The sequence below is a fragment of the Coffea arabica genome, chromosome 1e (genome assembly GCF_036785885.1).
Source record: "Coffea arabica cultivar ET-39 chromosome 1e, Coffea Arabica ET-39 HiFi, whole genome shotgun sequence".
NCBI lineage: Eukaryota > Viridiplantae > Streptophyta > Magnoliopsida > Gentianales > Rubiaceae > Coffea > Coffea arabica.
The window spans coordinates 19201579-19215301 of NC_092311.1; positions in this window are offsets into that span (position 1 = coordinate 19201579).

Here is a 13723-nt window from a genome sequence, read left to right on the forward strand (position 1 = left end):
GGCCTACTCCACAACCCACCTCTCAGCCTGAATCTGGACAGGGAACCTCTTCTCAACCGCCTCCAAAATCAGCCACACTCCCTACATTCTTTGATGATGCTGCAAAAGACAAACACTCCTGGATATCCCAGAAAGGTGTCATCCCTCAACGAATTGTAAACTCCTCTGAATTTCGCCACATAGGTTTAGAATCCATTCTGAGTCTATTTGCTTTCCAGAAATGGTCACATCTCGTTTCTATGCCCAATGTTTATTACCCTGAAATGCTGCATCAATTCTTTGCTAATCTTAGGAAAGGCACAGATCAGACTGAGATTATGTCCAGGGTTAATGGGGTAGACTTAGTCTTTGATTCTGAAATTGTGAATGATATTTTAAAAACTACTATTGAACCTGGATGCAAGGATAAAATTGCAAATTTCTTTTCCTATGAAGAGCACCCTACTGCTGATAATCATTTTGATGGGGCTAAAATGTTAACTTATTTTAAAAGAAGTTTTTCCTCCCCTGCTGATGCTAAACTGAATGATCTTGCTCCTGTGAATCTAATTGCCTTTTCAATCATTTCAAACCTGCTTGTACCCACTGATGGTCATAGAACTGATGCAAACAAAATGGAGTTGTATCTCTTTTACTGTTTTCGAGAAAAAATTCGTAGTGATTTCGGTTTTGTCATGTGCAAGTTTTTACTTCGCTATGCCACTGATTCTCGCAGAAAATTATCTTATGGAAAGTTTCTTCAAAAGATTTTTGAGTTTTACAAAGTTCCAATTCTAGGTGTTTGTCCCAAAGAAGCATCTTCTTATGCCTTTACCAAAGGATATTTTGAAAGGAAAAATCTTGTTTTTAAAGATAATCTGTGGGCTTATAAGGGGTCATCATCTAGTGAACAGAGGTCTAAGACTGCACATGATCCTTCATCTGTTTCACTCACTCCCATTCATCCCAGGAAGTCTGCCACTAAAGCAGCTTCCTCCTCCAATGATGAAGTGATTGAGTTCCTTCGTGAACTCAAACAGCATGTTCTTCTTCTAGAACATGGTCTAATGCTCACCATGTCCTCTGAGCAACAAACAGCCTTCCTAGACAAAAAGAACCTTCTTTTTCCCCCACCTGTGGTTGAGGAAGTTTCCCATGACAAAGAACCACACCCCACTGATCCAAGCTCATCAATTCCAGACCCTGGTTCATCAACTCCTGTGACTCCTCATGGCCCTTCCACAACAGATAAAGGCAAGGCACCAGTTGAAGAGACTGCTGCAGATGATGAAGAAACTGAAGAGGAGGACCTCTCCCAATATCAGCTCTCGCGAAGAACACCTGGATCCACATAGTTCACCATTTAGGACATTTACATTTTGTTTATTTCATATGTTTGTGGTGTTCAACAATGGATATGTAGATGAATTCAACATTTGGTTATGATTATGTTTATGTTTCTTTTGGTACTGTTTGATAGATGTTTAAGTATTTTGAATGATGATTGTGTGGATGTAATGAATTTTATGGATGATTGTGTGAATGTTTAAGTATTTTTGAATGATGTTTGTGGATGAGATGGATGTGATTGATTGCCCTTTTGTGATGACAAAAAGGGGGAGAGGACTGGATTGATTGATGATTGATGATTTAATCAAATTTGGATTGGCTGATGGATTGAATTGGTAAAATGCTGGATGTTGGCTGCTTAATTGTCATATTTTGGATAATTGTTTAATTCGGTTGGACAGCCAAGTGAGGGGGAGTTTTTCAAAATCTTTTTTATGATTCACTAAGTAAGGGGGAGTTCTTGTCTATTGAGAAAGGGGGAGTTTTTTTATTGCAATCATCAAATCTCATTTCAAACTTTTGTTTTGTCATCATCAAAAAGGGGGAGAATGTTATTCTTGGTTTTGATGATCACAAAGGTCTTTGAAATGTTTGTTTAACTCTCTTCAAATATAAGTGTTCTCTGCCTATCAAAGAATCAGGTACGAATATGTCAAGAATTGAAAATCAACCAAAAGAAGAAGCAAAAACAGGACACTCATGTCGGACGTCCTAAGGAATTGGTCGGACGTCCGAAAGGATGAAGATCATTAAGAAGAAGATTCTGTCGGACGCTCGTGAGGAAGCATCGGACGTCCGGATGGATCGGACGTACTCCTCGGACGCACATCGAACGTGTCGGACGTCCTAAAAATTCCACAAAATGTTGATGACTCTCTGCCAAGACTCTGTCGGATGCTCGTAAGGAAGCATCGGACGTCCTGAAGGATCGGACGCATGCTTCGGACGCACATCAATCTCATCAGACGTCCTAATAATTCCACGAAGATTTGTTAACTCTCTGGACGACGTTCGGATACAGAAGCTCGGACGATAAAATACCATCGGACGTCCGAACAACAACTTGACTGAGTTTCGGACGATGGGATCGGACGATGACTAAGACGTCGGACGTCCGACAGCTCCAACGGCTAGCTGACTCTTCATCTGCCTTCTATCCGTTGGAAGTATTAATGAAGCTCATTGTTGGCTCCCTTTAAATACAAACGATTCTGATTCAGAAGAGGACTTTTGCACACTTTGTTTACAAGATCTCAAGAGTTATTTTAGCTAGAAAATAGTCTCCAAAGCTAGATTTGTTCTCCAAGTGATGTGAATTTCTTGTGAGCTTTTCTCTTGTGGTTGAAAGTTTCATTAGTGTAGCTTTGTTGAGGGTTATCTGAGTGATTGTAAAACTTCTTAGCTTGACTAAGTGAGGCTTAGGGCAAGGAGGAAGTGCTCCCTCCATTGTACATCTAGTTGATCATCTTTCATCAAAGAGAAGTTGCTCAACCTAGTGATTCGTCTTCAAGTTTAAGGAAAGCTTGGTAGACAATCGGTTTGATATTCTATCTTATTCTTTTTGTTTAATAAAATTCTCATTGCTTATCTATACTTGTTTTTCTAATCAATATTGCTCTCTTCTTTTAATCTACTTGATTGATTATTACTAGAAAAGAAGGTAAATTTTTATTAAGCAAAAATTGCATAAATTTGGTTAAGATTTTAATCAACCTAATTCACCCCCCTCTTAGGTTGTCTTTGGGCCTTACAGTCCTTATTTCCATTTGTGATGGTCGATTCACTGATAATTTGTGACGTCCCCACTTCTTCCTAAAGCGAACTGAAGGGTATCCGCGGAACGCCTGCCCAACTCTTGCCAGGACTCACTACAATCCACAATTCAAAAGCTCGAAATACTTCAAATAACTTCAATACATAATAAAAGTACTCCAAAATATCTCACACTTACAATTAATCAGCTCTCAAACTTAATACAACCCAAAAGAATATTTACTACAGCCATCTGCTGTAATACAACTTAAAGCATTCAAAATAAAGCTATCTAGTGCTATTCACGAGCACTTTTGGTCTCGAACCCTGTTAAGGAAAACAAAATCGTGGAATGAGCTACACAGCCCAGTGAGGTTCCAAGACACTCTAGCAGTTCTAATAAATCAAGTCATTGAGCATACCGCATGTATGGTTCAGGGTTGCACGTTGACATATGAACATGAGACAATTATCATTCTACGGGTAATTTGAGCATATCACAGGTATAGCACATTTGCATGAAATGGTTATCATTATGTAAAATAAACACACATTGAAGGATACGGTGTTCCATTGGAACTATTTCGGTCAACTGCACCTTATAACTTCCGATCCCCACGGTACTGTCTAGCCATCGCCTTATCCCTCCAGTGGTAATACTCGAGTATACCGAAACGGTGGCCCAGGGTTCCAACCTACCCGACCGAGCCCAGTCCTGGCTCGAGTAGGTCAGTAACCAAGGGCAGGGCCCAAGTTCAGCTTAGAGCTTACAACATGCACAAGTAATCAAGCAAATCGACGAACGGTAAAATTTTATCATTTGAGCAGGTCGAGTGAGATAAAGTACACACTCGCCTTAAAATGATGGACAATTTCATAAGAACATGTAATTTACGGTAATCAAGTAGTCAAATAAGCAGGTAATCAAGTAAATTGGTAAACGGTAATGATTTACGATTAACGGTTAACGGTTAAGTAATTACGGTTAATTGGTAGACATCTGTCATTTTAATAGGCCGTCATTGGCCATGTCCTACTTTTACCATTTAAGAGTCGAGGAGATTCCCTCCAACTGACTTATGCAGCCATAGCATCATTAATCATTTAAACATATCACATAAATATGCAATTCAAATATTTCATGTCGAGTGATTCAAGTATAAGCACTTCAAGTACTTCATGTCGAGTGATTCAAGTATATGCACTTCAAGTACTTCATGTCGAGTAATTCAAGTATATCTTACTTAAATATGCATGAGTGTGGTAAATACTTAACAAGTAGCACTTAACACTTAATGACCATGGAATAAGCATGTTATAGACTTATTCAATTCACGTACTCCTATATGGAACACTCACCTATTGAAACAAGAGAGTAAGTGCGTAAACAAGCTTTTAGGTGTTCTCCTCGAGATCCTCTTGAAGGTCTCTGTGAGCACCTGAGCAAACAATAGTTGTCTATTACACACTATCGCTTAAAATTCCCTACTTATCGAGAAGATTGTACTAGTGTTCATTCTAAGGAGAAATCATGAATTGAGCCTTAATTATTCATAATCAAGGCTCGGAAGTAGCGTTCAAAACGGAAGAAAAAGGTTAAGTTTCATCCTTAAAATCATTGGATGGAAGCTAGTAGGTATGAAATCATGTAAATAAATTTTCAGACGAACGATCGAAGTCGGACGTGGAAGCGCCACGTCACAATCCGGCCAAGAACTGGCCGGACATCCGGCCGGATTCAAGGCAGTGAAGAAATCTAATTTTTTTCAAAACTCACCAACAATCTAGCCAACTATCTGGCCAAGAACTGGCCGGATACACGGCCGGATTCTGTGGAATGGTTTTCCCGCGCGGATTCTTTTAAAAAGGGCAAAATTTGTCAAGTTTAGGGTATTTTTTGAAAAATCATAACTCACTCTCTGAAAGTCCAAAATTGGAAAACTTAGTACTGTTGGAAACTTCTTCCAAAGTACTAAAAGTTCCTAGAAGACAATTTTCAATGAATCCAAGTGGAAGACATTCAAAAATTGGCTCAAAGTTAATGACTTGAGTTATCAAGACAGATTTGGGTTGGTTTTCGGTAAAGTTTGAAAATTTGGCAAAATTCACACATTGTGAACTAGCCTTTGAAATTTGGAAATCTATTAGAGTTGCAATCCAAGTTTAAAACAAAACAAGCGGAACAAGAATCAGAGTTTTGACCACCAAGATATGGTGGCTCAAAGTTACTAAAATTTCTTCACTAAACAAGGGTTTTCCAAGTGTAAATCACAAACTTTGGGACTTTGATTGAACATCTAAACGGACTCGGAATGGCACCAAATTTGGTACCTTTACACTACCATATAAGGGCTATTCCTCTGTTGAATTACATAGAAAAATTCACTCGGCAAGTTGGTTAACAAAACCATCAAAGTTCCAAGAATTTCCAAGGCAAATCTGCCTTGTACTTCAATTTTTCTTTCCTCAAACCTTTGGCCAATAAAATGCCTAAAACATGACTCATTTGTGATAACCAGGTCTAATAAGAATCCAAGATACATTTGGTAGGTGATTAACATCAAAAATTTCAAAACAACAAGTCCCAACCAAGGTTTAGGCCTTTACTAGCCAAAAAGAGGGTTTTTTACTCACTGCATCAGTTTCGAAATATGGCCACAACTCACTCAATTCAACCTGGAATTGAGTTTGGTTGATGGCGTTGAAAACTAGATTCATAAATCTACAATTTTTCTGAAGAAATCATTCTCAAAATCTTTCCACAACTAGCTCATATTTGAGAATCAATTTGCTGCTCAAAACAGAGCTTCCAGTGAACTAGCGAAACAGGCAGCCAAGTCCAAATGGTTGGTACGGTTCACTCGGGTAGAATCAGGATATGAATTTTATACCATTGGAAAGCTGGGAATGTCTAGTTTCCAGTGCCATAAATGTTACTCAATTTTGACATCGGAGTAAAAAGTTATGGCCAAAACAAAAACACTGCCAGGGTAATCCGGGAACAATTTCCAGTTTTGAAGCCTTTTCGAAAATTCAACGTTTGGCCAACCAAATCAAGTAATTTTGGGTGGAAACTTTCTACACAACCTATACAACATATATACGTCGTATACAAGTCAATTGAACCACTGAAAAGTGCTCAAAAGCACACGAAAATGACAGGGGCAGTTTCGAGATATTTTTGCTCATCACCTTCTTTGAGTTTCCTTTCACCAATACAACTTATTTCCACTAATTTAAGCACTAAACCGACATTAATAACATAAAAACTCATGAAATCAGTCCTCAAGTCATTGTGGGAGTTCATAGAGCCCACACACCAAAATCCAACAATCTAAAACTACCCACATGAAATTATGAACTTATAAGTGCTAGATAACTTCCATAAACAAAGGTTTAAGAGGTTGATCGTTGTTTACCTCCTTGGATGATTCGAGTAGAAAATTTTGGTCACTCTAAGCCCAAGAAAAACCGTGAAATGAAGTTCTCCTCCAAGCTCAAGTGAATCTCCAAGTTGTTTGCTAGTTGTAGTTAAATTTTGGAGTGATTTGGGTGAGAAATGAGGGAGTTGTTGAAGAAGAATTTTGGTTGTCTTCTTCCTTGGAGTGATGCACGGCTGGTAAAGAAGAAAAGAAAGGTTGTTGCAGCTGCAAAAGCTTCTTGAGAAAGCTTAAGATTGTGTGGCTAAGAATACTATAAAAGTCAACCAAAACTAGTGCGCGTACGCGCGCGTTTCGCGCTCGTTTCCCCTCGGGTTTGTTTCACTTGTGCACTAAATCTCTAATGCACTTCCTTAAATCTTATAATTATTCACTCTTAATAGTATAGAAATAAAGGTCTTAAGTCCCTCAATTAAACCGCGCGTGTGAAAACGCGTATTTCCGATTTGTGCGCGATAAAGTGGAATTTCCAAGAAATTCTTATAACGATTGTACTACTAACTGATACTTGAGTACTTAAACATAAAAATATCAATTTTAAGACTAATGTATAAGTCTCCAATTTTCCAAGTTTATTGTATCTTCAAATCGATCACTGTCTCCAAACGCACATTCACTATTCTCACTAAACGAGCTTCCAAAATTAATTTCCATAACAAGTCATTTTAAAAATACATGTAAGTTATAGTTCCATGTAATTTGGTCTAAAAGGTTACAAAATAATATTCGGGGTAAACGGACATTTAAATATTTAGCTAACCTCGTAACAGGAGTTTAAAATAAATAAATTTTACGAGTCCTTACGACTTTTCTTAATCTACTATTGATCATTCTTATTTTTTCAAAATTAATACACTCACAATTCAAATATAGTCTCGAAAAACGTGTACTCGTTGTTCCAAACTAAACAAGTTTTCGAAAAGTAACTTTTCTAACAAAACACTTTAAAAACATAAAAGAGGCTTTTTTTTCATATAAATGGATTTTAAATAGTCGAACTAAATAATTAATTAGGCCAGTAAAATAAAATAAAATAGGAAAATTTTCGGGTCCTCACATAGTTGAGTATAATCTTCTGTCACAGGCAGTGACGAACCGGACGGAGTCGGTGGACCCGTATAAAGTGCCTTGATTTGCGTGCTCACTATTTTGAGTGAGTAATTGGGTTGTTTATTGATGTGAAATTGTCAAAGTGCTTTGTATATGTTAAATGGATACTTAGGCGAGGGTGTATTTTATCTTACTCGACCTAAGCCCATCCTTTGTTTTGATTTCATTTGTGGGAATACATGCCTTATGTTGAGTATCACCCTTTTGCTGTGTGCTGATGGGGGTGATTACATGACTTGAGTTGAACCCTTTTTTACTGTGTGCTGTTAGGGTAAGTATACTTTGTTGAGAGATATCATCTATTGAGGGATTGGATATCTCAGGGCTTGGTTCTAGCCCGGTTCCAAGGGTAGATGAACTATTTGAGTCAGCCGGGGCTTGGTCAAAGTTAGTTCCATGCTAACTTTGGGATTTCGTTCTTTGTTAAAGCTTTGATTAAAGCTAAGTGATTGTGTTCGGTCGAGTTGTTGTGTGCTGTTGACTGGCCAACGGGGGTTGATAAGGTGAACGAGGAAAGTAAGTGGAGTCTACGGACCATGAGTACTTTGGTTGATAGAGTGTCAACAGGCGTTCAAGCTCGGGGAATTGAACTGGCTTTGGAGCCACCCGTATCCTACCATGTGATGTTACCCTTCTGTTATTGATGTGAAATATCCTGATTTACTTGTTTATTTGGATGTGAGTTTACATTTTTACTCCTGATTATTCACTAAGCATATAGCTTACCCCGTTCCATTTATTTTACTTAGCAGGGGCCGACGCGGGGAAAGCTTGGGAAGGTGTATAGACTTTTGGTTATAGAATAGTTGAATTTGTACTTGTTATAAGTAGACTAGTGAAATGTATATTTTGATTGTGATAGTTATGGTTAGTAATTTCTCTAGGGTTTACTTCTTGGTACTAATGGTGTGTATGGCTTAATGTAATAGTCTATACAACTTTTGAAGATGTAATAGTTTAAATATTACTTTTTTTGGCGTGAACTCTATTTTATCGTTTTTGGAATCGAGTCCTGGCGCGAGTTAGGCAGGCGATCCGCTAAACCCTTTGGTACGCCTCTGGGTACGGTGGGATCGTCACAGGTGGTATCAGAGCGCCTAGGTTAGAGGACTTGGGCAGTTGGAAAATGTGTTATAGAACATATAAGTATTCGAATGTCTTTCAATTGAATCGTATCTATTAAGATGAAATGCTGGAAAACTGATTAGTTAATATTTTGTTGTGTAGGTATGGAGGTTGGTGGACCTAGTGATATTGGTGGACCTAACAATACCGGTGGATCTAGCGGTGCCGGAGTAAGAGCTACGGGTGTAGGTGGGCCGGTGAATCGGTGGTGCGCCGACGAGTCCTTAGATATCAGAAGAGGGTCGGGGAACCCTATAGGCTATATTCTCCCTTCGGCCAAATGAATCGATCGTGTGAGTGTCGACATATGTATGGATACCCGGATGAGGTTGTTATGGCTATAAATGACGAGCGTCGACGCCTAGGTAGTAAGGTTGACACTTTGAGGGCACAGTTGGATGAGGCTAGAGGGGTGAGTCATGCACAGGCCATGCGCCTGCGTGACCTCGAGACGGGGTTACGAGCTGAGGAGGAGCTGACGCATACCCTTGGTCGTCAGCTTGAGAAGACCCACCGCCACTTCTTCGCTTTGAAGGGGCAGATGAGAGAGGGAGCCCGGGGTATTATGCTAGACTATGAGGTTCTCTTAGATATGGCTGCTGAGGCGCCACCTAGGGCTAGCGGCGCGGGGCCAATGGATGTGATAGATTCTATGGGCTCTGTGGGGGATTTTCGCTAGGGTCGTTACTCTGATTTGTTATGTTGTCTTTTGGAGCTGGTGTGCTCATTAATTAACATGTTTTGTACTGGTTGGATATTAGCTGTTATGTGGACTGATATGTGTATACTTTTGGTGTGAATTGTATATATATGTATATAGTTTCGTGTATGATATTTTGATATCTTAGCTAATTCATGCATTTTATAATTTTTTCAACGCTTTGAACTCGTACCATATTTTGTCCCAATTATAGAAGTTATAAAACAATCAAATGGAGACTCGTGGTGGGGGTAGAGGACGAGGACGAGGACAAGGACAAGGAACCGAAGGGATAACAAATGAAAATGCAAATATACAAGCCGAGACCCAAGTAGCTACAGCCATACAGCGAATGGATGATTTGTTAGAACGAATGGTCAACCAACAGGGTCAAGGCCAGGTACAGTATCCCGAAAATCATGAGCGAGAGGACCGTTCCTTAGAACGGTTCCAGACGTTTCTACCACCAAAATTTTTGGGTGGACCTAACCCTGATATAGCGAAGAGTTGGTTGGATCGAATGTTAGATATATTCGCCGCATTAGGATACCCAGAGGAACAGCAGATAGCTTTCGCCGTTTTTCAATTTGAGAGGGCGGCTCGTGCCTGGTGGAATGTGATTCGAGCCAAATAGGATAGAGAGCAGATCCCATGGACATGGGTTAATTTCACTCGTGAGTTTAATGTGAAGCACTTACCACCACTTGTTCAAGAAAGACGAGAGGATGAGTTCATACGCCTGCGTCAAGGGACTATGAGTGTGGCGGAGTACGAGACGCAATTTACCAAAGTCTCTTGTTTTGCTTCAGAGTTAGTGCTAACAGACTGGAAGAGAATTCGTCAGTTTGTCCAGGGTTTGAACGTAGAGATTCAAGAGGCACTGGTAGCTGCTTAATTGGAGACATATAGTCAAGTGATTGAAAAGGCATAAAGAATTGAAAGTACTAAGAGTCAAGTAAAGGCTTTTCATGACAAGAAAAGAAGACAACCGGATACAAGTAGTTATATTGAGGGACAGAGCTCAAGGAGCAAGCCACCATCTAAGATGGGTCGAGGAGTAGGTGGTTCACGACAAATAGGGACCCCGAATCAAGGAAATTTTGAGAAAGGTCAGACAGGGAGGGACATCCAAAGGGGTACCTCATGTAGAGGTCCGACATCAGGACCTAGAACGACATGTGGGTTTTGTGGGGCTGCTAATCACATGAAAAATAATTGTTAGAAGAAATGGCAAGTTCGGAAATGCTACCGATGTGGTAGTGCTGAGCACCTGATTGCTCAGTGCCCTCACCTGCCAAAAGAAGGAAATTTGCCAAGGGCAAAAGGGAACACATCTAAGCCGACCAATGCAACGGGTAATCGACCGAAAGTGCCGGCAAGAACCTATGCAATAGGAAATCAAGAGGTGACAGACCCATTGGCAATCATCGAAGGTACCCTTCCTATTTTCCATCGTATTGAGGTTTCTTTCTACTCGTTTTACAAGACATTTAAAGACCATTGAGACTTTGAGATAAGGAGTACACGGTTGATTCTTGGATTGAAATACATAGAGGGACAAACTTTTGAGGTAAATTTTATTGGCAATGATGAACTCGTTAATGAGATATTAGAGTATTCCAACCCTTAGCTCGTGAAAGGATTAAGAAGATTTGACTTAAAGGTTGCAATTTCGAGGACGAAATTCTTTTAAGGAGGGGAAATTGTGATACACCGAATGTTAGGAGATTGTTTTTAAAGAAGTTACTGAAGTTTATTTCTTTGGGTTTGATTTAAAACCTTATTTTGTTTTAAAAGACTAGAAACCCTAAATTCTAATCCAAAAACTCTAGTTTACTTGTGACTAACTGGTTTTCTTAAATCTCTCATATTTTAATCGAAACCTTAATTGTAATCAATGGAATTGTACAATCCCTCACATTTTTTTTAAAATTCCTTTTCTTTGACATTTATTCCTTTCTAATAGCTTTACTACTCATTCACATCCTCAGTAATTGCAATCAACCATAGAATCAAGGGTTTTCCCTTTAGGTTTTTAGTGTGGGTAAATTAGGGCTTTTTGCGTATTTTGACCGTATGCTGTGAGAACCCGAAACTTTTTGCATTTTCTAGGCATTATTTTATTTTTGCGTACATTTTTATACTTGTCTTTAAAATATTAAAGTTTCTATGCATTTTTATAAGCAAGTACAGTTTTAAATCATTTTCCTAGTATAAATTAGTGTACGTTAAATTTGAAACGCATTCTAGACGTGAGACCTGCTAGTGCGATAAAATTTTGGTGATTAAGTGATTTTTGTTCTAAGTGTTATTATTTTACAAGGTGTTAGGAGATAATTAGAGGTTAGTTAGACAGATTAACCATTGGTAGACAAAAGGATGAGATTTGAACCCTAAGGTGCCATTTGTTACAAAACTATTGGAACTTGGACTTTTGACCAAGGTTATTAACTTTACCAAAATCAGATTTTTGACCAAAATTCCTTCACTTTCTTGTCTTCTTTGGCTGAAAATATTGAGAGAAAAACCAAGAGAGTTCTTCATCTTCCACTTCAATTTTTTGTCCAAATCTTGAGTTCCAACCGATTAAATCGCAAACTACTCCATAAAAGTGCTAGTTAGGTAGTTTCCAAGGGTTTGTGGAGTCAATTTGGGTGGAAAGATACTAAGCTATCATTTTTCTTGAGTTTCCAAGGTATTTTGCCAAGAACTTCCTCTTTACTTCAATTAATTGCTAATTAGTGGCTTATAGTTGTTATAGATGTTATTTTGTGGAAGATTTCATGGGTTGAGCTAGAGTTATGTTAAATTTCAGTTTTAGGATTTCAATTCAGTCCTGTTCTGACCAGTGTCATTCGGCCATGATGGAGGCCGAATTGGGCTCAGCTCAAAACATGAAAGTTGTAGAAAATGATGTTTTATAGCTTCCTGTAAAATTTCAGCTCAATTGGAGCACTGTAGCTTGTGAAATAATCGAAATACCCTTGACTGCCATAGGTAGAGCTCTGTGGACCATTTTGACATTTCACCATTCTGGCCGTATTTTTTCACCATGATCCGTATTGAATTAGCATTTGGCCAAAACATGAAAGTTGTAGTGCCATATTTTAGCTTTCCAACGCCTCTGAAAATGCCTCAATTGGACTTTTGTAACCTGAGTTATTGTCGGTTGAACACAGTGCTGTTAACCAGCCTGATGGTGAAATTCTGGTTCTGTAAACGATGAATTTAACTTGGATGCACTATGAACTAGATTGAGTAGTCTTCATCAAAGTTGTAACCCTTTGCCTTAGCTTCAAAATGGTATAAATTTCACCCCAATCCGATAAGCGTAGCTTCGGTCATGACGGATACGCTAAGAGACGTCGAACCTGTCTTTTACTTTTGGCCTTAAACCTTATTTCCGGTCATTTCTGTAGCATGGTTTTGTAATTGTATGACGTTGAACCTATTGAATGGCTATTGTAATGAGACTATTTGCGTGTGATTTTGGGACTGATTGGAGAAAAGAATGAAGCCATAAATGGCTGAAAAATAGGTAAATACAAAGGGCGTGCTGCCCAAATTTGCGCTCGAGGGCTAGGTAGATATACTCGCGATTTGCATAAGGATTTGAGAACGAATACCACTTGAACCATCTAGGATATTTGCATATTCTTTTATCGAGGTATATAAGTTAGAACTTGACCGAAACTTGTACCCTTGGAAAAATGAAATTTACGACTAATAGAAATACGTTTTCTTTGTCAGTTCGACTCAAATGGAGATTTTAAAGTTTTACGAGTGAGCATAAGTTTTACAAATATTTTACTCTTGTCCTTTGGTTTAAATGTACTCTTTTCACTTCCAAAACCATATTTATACGTTGTACTAGTAGTTATTCGAATTTTCTTTGGTTCACCTAAACTTTGGATGGTTTAACCGTAATATTTTCCCTTGGTTATTATTAGGGTTCCTTGGTGATTAAGGGTGTTATCCGGAAGGAAACTTTGGACGTTATTTTGCTTAAATAGGTGAGTGTTCTTTATTTGTTATGTTTCCATGAACTATATGATTTGTTGTGGATATTTGATTAAATGATAAATGTTTGTTACAAATGAATTTTGCTAGGCGAGTGTGTACTCTATCGCACTCGACCTAAATGAAATGTGAAATTTTCAATGTTTAAGTGATTAAATATTAGTTGTGCATGAATGTAAGCCTTTTGGCTGAATTGGACCCTTGCCCTTTGTTGCCGATCGACTCGAGCCAGAAGCGGATTCGGTCG